This window comes from Scomber scombrus, chromosome 7 (genome assembly GCF_963691925.1).
Source record: "Scomber scombrus chromosome 7, fScoSco1.1, whole genome shotgun sequence".
Taxonomy (NCBI): Eukaryota; Metazoa; Chordata; class Actinopteri; order Scombriformes; family Scombridae; genus Scomber; species Scomber scombrus.
Genome location: NC_084976.1, coordinates 8,298,581 through 8,310,098, shown reverse-complemented (window position 1 = coordinate 8,310,098; position 11,518 = coordinate 8,298,581).

The following is an 11,518-nucleotide window of genomic DNA, read 5'->3' as shown; positions in this document are numbered from 1 at the left end:
GCATATTCAGACGGAATGTAAGGAAGGGAAAATATACCCAGATAATTGTGGGTAAATGTTTTGAATTACAACCGTATTTTACTTCATAGGTATTTTAAGCCATAATTAAGTCTGTTAGTCAAAAATGTTTAATATTTTTAACACCGATGCAAAGTCTTCAGTTAGCTTTTGGCTGGATGCCAGATCATGCATTCATCCACCTTTTGTCAGCAAACACATAAGCACGCTATACCTTCAGGCTGCCTGATACTCCACCTCTCTAAAGCAGTTATGACAGGTCATAAGATCCCACCTGTAAGGAAACCGGCCGCAACCGCTGAATGAGCCCGACGTGAGCCGGCCTTTTGTACAGCCAGCCTATACATATCGCAGCATCTCAAAACCCAAGCTGCCACGGAAGCTGCCTCACTGTACGATAAGCCTTGTCAATTATACAAAATAAAATCAACTATTCATAAGTAGGGTGTAACGGGATATTGGCTGACAGATTTAATAATTCAGTTTTGCTGAGGCTTAACTGGTATTAGTTTGTAGCTAATGGTTGCCTTTGTAAAAAATTCATTGAAGACAATGCCGGAGTGAGAAGATACACATAATTATGCCTACTTCATTTACTTTAGGCCCCCTGCAATTTAAAAGCGACTTCTTAAGAGTCCTCGACTGCTTAAGCATGCAGAAGCAAAGGTACTGTAATTTGATTTATGAATTTGATCCCACCCACCCCCTAATTTAATTCATCAATGTTTCACAAGGAGCAATTATGCATTGTGCTACAGCTCTTCATTGCTCTATTATCCAGCCTGAATATCTTTGTCACAGAGTGTGTAATGGTATTGCTAAATATTCCATAATGGCTCGACGGGGCCTTGTCCCTCACACCCATTATTAGTGTCCTTCTACTCAAATTGAACATCTTTTTTTCTTTTTTTGTGAATAATAGATTTTGACAACAGTAGATAACAAGGACACAACTCAAGTTTAAGAGGCTGAGCTTTGAGCTTGTGGATTTGGATGTGTGTCATTTTTTTCTGATCTTTTGTTTCATGTTAAGAGCAAAATACGCCATTTGCCAAACTAAAAGCCTTGTTTGATGTGGCCTCTGCCACGTGTGGGCTGTACTAAGCATGCATAATTTTGGTGATGCATTTTTCATAGTGTTTTAATTGGCTCACAGAGGCATAATGGCCAGCAAAGTGGTTTTAGCGATAGGATCAGAGCAAAAACTAAATATTTTTGTGACAATGGCTCAATTCATCCATTTTTGAGATCATTTCCATATTTTCTTTTTTTGGTCTCGTCGCATTTTTATGATGTCTCTGCATTGCTTCTCACTCTCAGTTATAAAAAAAAAAGAAGGGATCTTGATGGGGAAGAAAAAAGTGTGTGTTTGCAATACATGTTACACATCTAAATGATCTGTGCATGAGCAGGTGGTCAACGAGAAGTTGCGAGATCTGCCTTCAAAGAACGAGCGGCGACGCATGCTCCCCCCCCAACCTGCCTTAACTAACCACCTCCACCTCCCCTCGACAAATGCTCAGTGGTCGTGAACTACATCGATCTGGGGTATAATTCTCTATGAAATTGATGGATGAGGGCAGCCATTGACAGAAAGGGTAAAGACCACTTTGAGATGTCCCCTGTGAATAAGTATGATGGAAAATAGATTGTTGAAGAAGATTTATGTTTGTTCTCCACTGCCAAAGGAGAAGGCCCTCCACCCCCCACCCCCATCCCCCTAGCAACCCCCACCCTCAGTACCCACCCCAGCTCTGACCAATCAAACATGTCATTGTGGTCAAATTAAACTCACTGGCTCTATTCAGCTGCCAACGTTGGGACGATTAGCTCATTCTCAATATGCAACAAGACAGAAGATGCTTTTTTTTGGTTGCTTTTTTTCATAGAGGCACTAGCCGTCTCATTATCATTTATGAGCAGTGAACCAGTAGGGAAAATAAACTGGTTAAAACTTCCATAATGATCTCTATAAAGAAAAAACAACTATGAGACACAACTACTTTTATTAAACAAAGAACAATAATTCCTGTTCTAATATAGATATTTTAGTGTAACATAGTATTAACTATGAGTTAATGAAAGACTACTAGTTTTAATAGGGAACAGGCATTCTCTAATTGTTACAATTCATTCATTTTTGTCCAGATTTAGTATATGTAGGTGGATAGGCCTTCCATTTACAACCTTGCACATGTAGAGTTTGTATGTTTTTCTCCATCCTCTTCCCATACTGCAAAAGCTTTTTTCAGTCAGTGTATTCCAGTGGACATGCTGCATTTCACAGAGCAGAAAAAGGCATTCAGCGGCTGAGCTAGTGGCAGAATGTGTGTACAGTATGTCTAGCTCCTGTCCTGGCTCCTCTGTGGTGTAGTATTGTTTGGCTGCCAGCAGTGTAATCAGATAATACCACTGAGAGGTCAAAAGCACTGCAAGCTTTAGCTTCATATTTCTGTCACCTTTTACACAAACGACAAAAAGAGCTACTTCAAAAAGTATCTGCACCCCACTGTAGGTACAAATAAGTGAACTTTGAAAACTTTTTTTTTTTTAAAGATTTGAACTTTAAACGTGCATTTTATTTTTTACTTGCAGAGACTGACAAAAGATGGTGTGTATTCAACAAGAACTTCTCTATATCTGTAATAGCCCTGCTTTCTATCTGGTTATTAGTTGTTTGTTGTGTGAAAGACTTGTGAAAGCCAAAAGAAGGTGTGTAGTAATATATTGAGCATTATCGTACCAATTTAAAGCCTGCATATTGTACTGTACTGTTCTTCCACATCAGAATATGCAGATGTGCAGTAGATAAACATGTTTTTTTGACTAGTGAAGCATAGCATTAGTTCAGGCACAGCACTCAAGTCTCACTTTCATTTGATGGCAGGCATCAGCTGTTTCCAATATGCTTCACAATCATTGGCTCATTCACAGCTGTGTCACTAATAACATACAATCATATTAATGCAGCTGTGTGGCAAGGGCATTATAACCTGACATTACTACTCTGCTGATTGCGCATGCCAATGCCATTTGCTGTCTTGCAGCTCTCTCCACCACCTCCTTATATTTTGTACTGTTGATTTAACAAAGATTTTAATATTAATATATGTTTCTTAGGGGGGGGTTATTCTTTGAGCAGAGTCCTTGTCACTGCTGGGATTCTTTGAGAGCTCCTCATCCACCAAACTGAACTGTTTAACCATTTGCTATGAACTGACAATACGCTGATTTGTCCCTGACTGTAAAGTGGTTCATTCAGTTCAATGCATTGTGCTAATGCAACACTTAAGCAGCCCATTATTCTATTTTGGGTGATTCCATACCTCACAATTTCCTTCAGTGCCAATACAGGAAGTAGTGCCATATACACTATGTAATGAGGCAGGAAGTATGTGTTTAGAGGTCAGGATGGCAGATGGGCATGTGGTTAGTGTTTGCCTTTAACTACGTTCCCTAATCTTTATATTTTTTGAAGTGTTTTAGTTACTGGAGCCTAATCATACCTTATACCTAGTTTATTTGACACATACCATCTTTTCATAACCTTAACTGTGCTGTAAAAAATAAACTTCAGCATTGGACTTAAAAACATGTCTCTGAACATAATTTGGTGTATTGCATAATTGCCCAACAAACATACTTCGTCTATCACATCATCTTTTTGTCATGGACTCAAGAAATATTTACATAGTTCATGTCCTCAAGACCCAATCTGTGTTCCAGACTTCATGATCATTTTATTTATTTTATTACCTTGAAAAAGCCTTGACGTTGTCATTATTTGGAGGAACCGGCAGTGCACATTTACAAAGCATATTTTCTGTAATCAAACTGTACTCAGAGGGTAAGTGAAGGAAATCTAGCAAGTATGATGTCCATGTTTAACCTTTTGGTGTCACGATCAACGTCTTGTGTGGGCTTTGCCTGTAGCCCCTTCCCATGATGCTCTGCTGGTAGGGGTCCTTTCCTTGTGTAGCCTTTATTTACATGATCCTCTTATGAAAACATCACCTTTGGCTTCCCAGAGGGTTTAAACAGGATAAAACTAGTATCAATTAGGCCAAGAAAAAAAAAATCTTTCTACAAACGATGTATCCACAACTTCAGACCTCAGTGAGTCCCGCTTTCATCGCGTTGCCAGAGGGTAAAGAGGTCTCTCTTTTGTTTATGTTTGATTTGGCAGCCATTGCCAAGCATCATTTGTTGTCAGTAGAACAAGGGGACAATGAGGAGTTTACCTTTCTCATTTTATTGAAATAGTTTGCTGCAGTGAGCTCAGCTTCCTTTCATGGTAAGCTTCTAAGTGGAAGAAGTAGGAACTACTGCAGGACTTGAACATCACAAAACATTGACAGAAAATTGACCCTGTCAAACACACAAAACCAATTTCCATAATGTATGACCTGTAATTACTGATGAGGTCAGAGTGGATGTTAAAAGTGCAGTGTATCTGCATGACCTGACCAGTAATCGGATGTATTGCAAATTAGAGAGTAAATAAGAAAAGCTATTTGATTTCTAACTCTAAACATTTTTCTTTGATTATTTTAAAAAACTCCCATAATTAGTCTGTCACAATATGTTAAGAAAAGACATTAAACATATTGCTATTAAAATATATCTTTGGCTGCTTCTAACTAACAGGATTTTAAAATGATCATCCCCTCATTATTTCTGTTTGCATCTTCTGTGAATGTGTGTCTGTGTTAGTGGTTAGCTATGTTTCAGAGGTTCACAGGGACAGACAGAAGAGGAGACATATTGAGAGAATACTGACATATTCCCATCTCATAAAGTTGTTGCCTATTTACACATTAACATTAGCATTAGCCAAGTTTCTGCCCACCTAATGAATTTTAGTCAATATTCACTCTCCTTTTAGCTAACTTTTGTTCTCCACCATGTTCATCAGACAGGCAGAACTTTGCCTGTCTTTATCGTGTGATGCTAGGTTTATTATGCAGATGGTTGAAAACAGCTGCTAAACAAGTTGATAAGAGCAATGACACTGAATTAAAAAGGTAGCTGACTGAAACTACAGAGTTGTGTGATAATTCATTACGGGCTCCTTACAGTGAGCCCTTTTACATGACACAAAGTTCTTTCATTGATTGTTAAAATAAAAACAAAATGATCGATGTAAGGTCATTTGTAAATTAATGTATATATGTATAAAATATATATCGACATGATCCTGCAAGAGTTTAAAGACTCCCAAACGAGCAATGTTTAACTGTTCCCAACCGCAAACAGTCAGACATTTCGAAGGAGGAAATCAAAGAAGTCAGAACAGACTTGGGCAAAGTGGACATGCATTTGACAAAGGTCTTCATACATATGTTACAAATGCAAAAGGAGACAATCAAATGAGAAACGCAGCAGAGAAAGTATAAGAAATCATGGAATCAAGAGGGGAATGAAGGCGAAATTCACATTACATTTTATTGGGAATCTGATAAATGAGGAGCTGGGCATAATGAAAGACCGAACACATCACTATGTGGCTCTAAAAGAAAAGGTGGGCAAAAGACCAGGATCTTTCATAATTCAGTTCTTAAACTACAATATGGATCAGCGGGTCCTTAGCACACCATGGGTGAAGAAGGAGAGAATCTATTTTGATCAAGATTATCTGGCCTCCGTCCAAAAGGAGAGAGCCAATTACAAACCAGTAAAAAGGAAACTGCACAAGCTCCAGATTAAGTCTCTTATGAAAAAACCCGGACAAGCTATGGGTTTTCAGCGAAAATGGTACAGTTGTCTATAAGAATCCCATAGCATGGCGAGAAGACCACAAACCAACATTATCAGCATTGATTTACCAGATGAACCAAACCTGATGAAAGCCACTATATGCAGACAGCTGCATGACAGCTGACAATCAGGGAAAACAAGATGCAAAACTGGTGGATTAGGTAAAGACTCTGTTGCTGTCACTGAGCCAGGAACAGTGAAGACAAAGAATAGGGAAAATAATCACAACTGGAAAGAGGTATTGTTTTTGTTTGGCTTTTCCTTTTGTTTTTATTCTTTCATCTTCTACTTTTTCCGAATAGAAATGACAATATGGAACTGAGACAGAGAGCAGCGTACTTCAATAACTTCAATAACAGACTGTGACTAAGAACATAGTGAGATTCTTGATCTATGAGAGAAAAACCTAGTGGCATCTACTTTATTCTGCCTGTCCTTAAATAGACTTAATAGTTGACCTATTTGGAATTGAAGGCTTGTATCAAAGAAAAGACACTTTAAGCCCTGGGGATGGGCAAGCTTGGCAATGGTAAAACCAAATATGATTACTTATTGTATTTTTCTTTTAGTGGATATGATTGGGAAAATGTATGATAGTTATATCACTCTAATAAATGTATACAGCCCACCAGAGGAAGGTCCTAACATGTTGAGTAAAGTTAAAATAATAAAAAATAAAAATAGTTCCTGAAATTATAGGCACACTAATATTAGGGAATCTAAATCTCATTATGTATCTAATGTTTGACAAAGCACCAGACAACATAGTGCAATCCTTGAAAAGAGCAAGGCTGGCAAATGTCCTGGTAGTGACGGTTTTTCAGGGTTTTATAAAAACAATTCAGAGATCAGCTCATCTCAGTCTTGACTAAGACATTTAACTGGGCAGTGCAGCAGGAAACTTGGGCAGACACATGGAAGACATCAATGATCTCAGTTATACATGAAAAAAGGAAACCCCCAACAGATTGTGCCTCATATAGATCTACTTTACTTTTAAACACAGATAAAAAAAAAATACAGTGGAATAATAGCTGACAGACTTAAGGAGATAATTCCAAGTATTATTTATACAGATCATACTGGGTTCATCATGGATAGACGAATAGCAGATAATGTCAGATGCACTTCATGGAATATGTTAAAAACTCAATTAGCATAGATAGTATGTCAGGCAACATACAAAAATCATAGGCCAAGATTCTGGGTTACCCAGTTTCACTAATAATAAAAAAGGTTCTTAATCGGAAATAGGACCAGCAATTAAATACCTTGGCATTGTCATCCCTAAGAAGTGAGAACTTTTTTTGAATTACATATTGGGAACCTAGAGTCACAGCTTAAATAAGAAATGACAATGCCATCAACACTGGCCGTTACAATTGATGTGATTAAAATAAATGTGCTTCCTCGTTTTGCATTTCTCTTTCATACACTCCCCCTAGTAATTAACAGTGTTACTTTGAAACACTGGGATACAATGCTTACCAGATTTATGTGGAACAGTGAAAAAGTAAGGATCAAGCTGAAAACATTGAATTTGTCCAAACTTGACTCACCTAAACTTAAAAACTACTCTCTGGCAGCACAAGTACAGTCTATTAGGACTTGGATGCATGAAAATTCAACTGTCAAACAGGGATAAATAGAAGCCAAGCCAATCCAATTAAAAAAAAAATAAAAAATCAACCTGTAACTATGGCTTTAGGAGAAAGAACAAATATTACAAAAAGGACGAAGCGCCTTGGAAATCGAGTGGTTATTGTGCATGCCACATAATGGCAGCATCTTTGGTTCGATTCCAGCAAGGGACCTTTGCTGCAAGTCATTCCCCTCTCTCTCTTCCTTTTTCCTGTCAGCCTCTATGCCAAATACTTTCAAATAAAGGCAAAAAATGCCCAAAAATAAATCTTTAAAAAAAAAAAAAAAAACATAAATATTACAAAAAGGAAAGAGAATACCTGGGTTAGTGATTTTTTTTACAAATTTGGACCATAACATTTTATCACTGGAAGCAGAAGGGCCTGGATTTCTTTGAAGAATTTATCAATGACGATTGAACTGCTCTTTTTGAAAATCTCTGCAAAACATATAATCACTTTTTCAACTAATTTAAGGTCAGAGATTACATAGGAAGCAGTCAACCGCTAATTAAACAGACGAGATGAAACAAGGGCAAAAGAAAACTGGAAGGGGGAATTAGAAATTGATCAGAAGAGCTGACTATGGCTCAGGAGGTCGAGGGGACTGTCAACTAAGTGGACGACTGGCGGTTTGATCCCTGTCTCCTCCATGATAAGATTACTTCAGAGTGCTGGAGGTACTGTGGGGACTACAATGCCAAACTTTTTCACTTATTACATAATCGTTGTGTGCAGTATTAAAATCATTTTGGGAAGAAACACATAATGAAGTCCAGATGATACTGACAGTAAATTTCCTACTGGACGTTAAGTACTATCTTAGTAGTTTGAGCACATTACTTAAAGTAGAACAAGACACATTTGTAGAAATACTGCACTGAAAGCAATCACACACAACCAGTGTCATAAGAAGCCAGAAATACAGACAGATCAGGCTGCATCTGATCAACCAAGTGTTAACTATGGAAAGAATAGCATATATAATTAGAAACCAATATACATTGGCATATAGCCGATAATAGATGGAGAAAATGGACTGAAAAATGTAACCACGTGAACTAAAATAAGTTTCAACTATGGCCCATGTATTGACCATGTGCTTGCAGTTATTTTTCTTTTCATTTCTGCTGTTTTTTTCCTTTCTTTTTTTCCTTATTTGGTCCCTGGGGAAGTATGTTTTATTATTAAGCTAAGTAAAGGGAACATTTATGGTGACGCATAGTCCCTTTTTTCTATTACTGTTGCACAATGAACTTTAATCTACCTCTTAATTTTTATGCACTCATTTTATTATATCATTATTAATATCCCTTTAGTATGATAATGCGTATTGTTTTAATTCATTTTATATTTGTATTCCACTTAAAATAATCAATATTGGATTTATATATGATGTTTACATTATGGTATGTTTTATTTATATTGTATGACTAAATTAGTTGGAGTTAAATAAAAAAGTAATATAGCATGCTGGTGTGTCTATATACAACAATTAAGCATACAGTGCAAAAAAGTGCATCTAAGTCTGGATACTTAATCCTTGTGACAAGTGAACAAGTATACTTAACCTGTGGGGTCTGTCTAAACAATTTGCAGTGATAGAAAAGTTGTCTTCCTACATGAGAGTGAAACATGACTTCTTTTAAATAAAAAAAGCAGATAAGGCACCTGTGTCACTTTCCATGCTGTCGGAGTCAGAATACAGTTAAAAGTTGAAGGCTTGGGGTGAGAGTTCAGCATTAAGGCAAGTAGTTTTGAGGGTTTGATTTCAGGTTCAAGTAGGGAATTAATATAATGATGGTCCTCAGAAGTACATGATACACTTGCGTATGTCTCCCTGTGGTCACTTGTCACCCTGATGCTGCTAAAAGATATGCAGGACAGTGAAGATGTCCGCATGGTGAAATGAGCTGTCACACACACCCATCATCTCATGCAAAGGTGTAACCTAAACCCTCATAAGACACCAGGACTGAAAAAAACACCCTCCAAAAAACAAGCGTCCTTACACCGAAGGATCTGAATAACCCTCCGCACATAGAGATGACACCGCCAAGATCTGCTCCGCACAGTTTGCTGTCTTCTCAAAGCACTTAATGTGATCAGAGAATTAAAATTTCAGCGAGTCATTTAATGATAGCCCGGGTCAAAGGGCCTGCAACGCCAAGCTAGAGTTTCCTGTAGTTCAGCACTCATATCTCTGGAATCCAGAGACCTGAGTACATTGCAGCTCTCCTGAATGCCTCACCCGCTCCCCTGTCCTTGTTTAATGTGATCAGGTAGATTTATTATGGGCCATGAGGTCATTGGGATTTTATGTAATTGGAGTCAGGCTGAATTGTATTAACAGGTCCATAACGCTATAAAGAAGAGCATTTACATTTAATTACTTTTATTGAGCCCCTGCTCATTTTATTTGTAATGAAGCACATGCTGTGATTGAGGGCAGATTGTAATGACATTTAAATAGGAAGAACTAATGTTGCCCTTGAACTGACAGGTTAGGTTCATGATATCTTTCGTTATGTCTTTTTATTAATAAAGACACAAAGACCGCACTGGGAATCTTGTAAATATGTAAATACAGACATGACAAGGACATTTTTTTCTAGGATATTTTAACAGCTTAAGGCCAAGGATTAGCTGGCATCTCACGCTTGCTTTTTTTTCTCCTTTCTTTTTTCTTTGAAAATGTATCTGCTGTTCAAGTGAGCAAATGGCTTCTCAGTTTCACTTGAATGAATAGAGCATATCAAAGTAGCAACACTTTGATGAGTTTTTTTTATGTATTTGAAAGGATTAGTGTCGAGAGACTTGTAATGCTCAGAAACAACGAAAAAATTATGATGTAATTTAGTAGTTTCATGCTCATTTAATTTTTTTTCTTCTGTTTTTGTAATCCTGTGCAGCGGGTCTGTATACTTTGGTAGATGGCCAAAATACACGTATAGCTATGAGATATCGATGTCAGCACTGCTTTTGGCACGTGTGTCTGCATGTGTGTGTCAGAATTTCTCGCTGTGTGTGAATTTGTGTCGGTGCGTCTGTATGTGTGTCTGGGCTGTAGCTGCTTTGTCTCATTAATGAGAGGCGTTCAGGGCCTCCATGGGGGCCTGTGGAAGATAATCTTCTCCTGTTTTGCTATGAAAGCTCTTCTGAACGTAACCGAAGAAACTCGCTCAAAAGGCGGAGGGCTCGGTTGAATAATTCAGCATTTACAATCAATTTTGGCCCCCACCTCATCTCGACACCTCCCTGGACCACAGGGCCTGCAGGCTCATCATGGGAATGTTGACAATTCCCTTTACAATGCACTCTCTGGCCCCGTGGCAACATGAGAGGCTGTGGGAGCATGGATATTTGTGTGAGTTTGCAACTTACTATGTTGAATTATTAAACCCCACCAAATGCTGTTTTATTGCAGTGTGATAGCATGTTTTTTTTCCCTCTCTAGACACAAAAGAAATTTACAGACACTGAGTCGTGTGAAAATTGAATATACAGTAAAGAAAGGTTGGATTTACAGTAGAGATACTGTAGATTACTTTTGCAACCTAAGAAAAAAAACAGGTAAAGTCAGTCAGTTCAGTTATCAACTGGGAATTTTACTCACTGCCTCATGCCTCAGCATGGTAAATGTATAGTAGTTAAACAGTTACTTAGTTATTCATTTAGTTTGTTAATTGACTATATTGTTAATGGAAACTGTGCAGATCTGGAAAGGAAAGAAGCACATTTACTAAAATACTGTACTTTTTTTTAAGGTAATTGTACTTTACTTGAGAATTTCTATTTTATGCTGCTTTATACTTTGATTCCATTGCATTGAATCCACTGCATTTATCTTACAGTTAGTGTTAGTTTGCGGACACGACTTTACATACAAAGCATATGATCTTCTTATAGTATATTATTTATTGTTTTATTGAACTATTCAAAAGTTTATAAAGTAGTTAAAATGAGCTCCATGTTGCTCGGTGACAACATTAAAATGCTGCTTAGACATTAATGAATCAATATCAAATAATCAAATAATGTAAAACTAATATAATTTTGGGCAACTTCAGATTTTTCAAAATTCACTAAGCCAGACCTCCTGA